Source organism: Corvus brachyrhynchos, unplaced genomic scaffold, assembly GCF_000691975.1.
Source record: "Corvus brachyrhynchos isolate BGI_N302 unplaced genomic scaffold, ASM69197v1 scaffold56, whole genome shotgun sequence".
Taxonomy (NCBI): Eukaryota; Metazoa; Chordata; class Aves; order Passeriformes; family Corvidae; genus Corvus; species Corvus brachyrhynchos.
Window position 1 is genome coordinate 5848761 of NW_008238664.1, and position 479 is coordinate 5849239.

Here is a 479-nt window from a genome sequence, read left to right on the forward strand (position 1 = left end):
TAAAGGGGGTAGAGTGGAAAATAGAACTGACTTGAGGGACTTACCTTTACATAAACTTCTTGACAGGCTGATAGAGCTGTGGTTGTTCAGCCTGGAGAAGGGAAGGCTCTGGGGAGACCTCACTGCAGCCTTCCAGTACCTGGAGGGGGATTATAAAAGGGAGGGAGATGGACTTTTTATACGAGCAAGTGGTGACAGGACAAGGGGCAATGGTTTTAGACTGAAAAAGGGCAGACTGAGATTAGATACAGGAAGCAATTCTTTACTGTGAGGGCATTGAGGCGCTGGCACAAGTTGCCCAGAGAAGCTGTGGATGTCCCATCCCTGGGAGTGTTAAAGGCCAGGTTTGACGGGCCCCCGAGCAACCTGGTTTAGTGAAAGGTGACCCTGCCCACGGCTGGGGGTTCGAACTGGATGATCTTTGAAGCACCGTCCAACCCAAGCCGTTCTGGGACCGAGAGGGCTAATCCCGAACTACA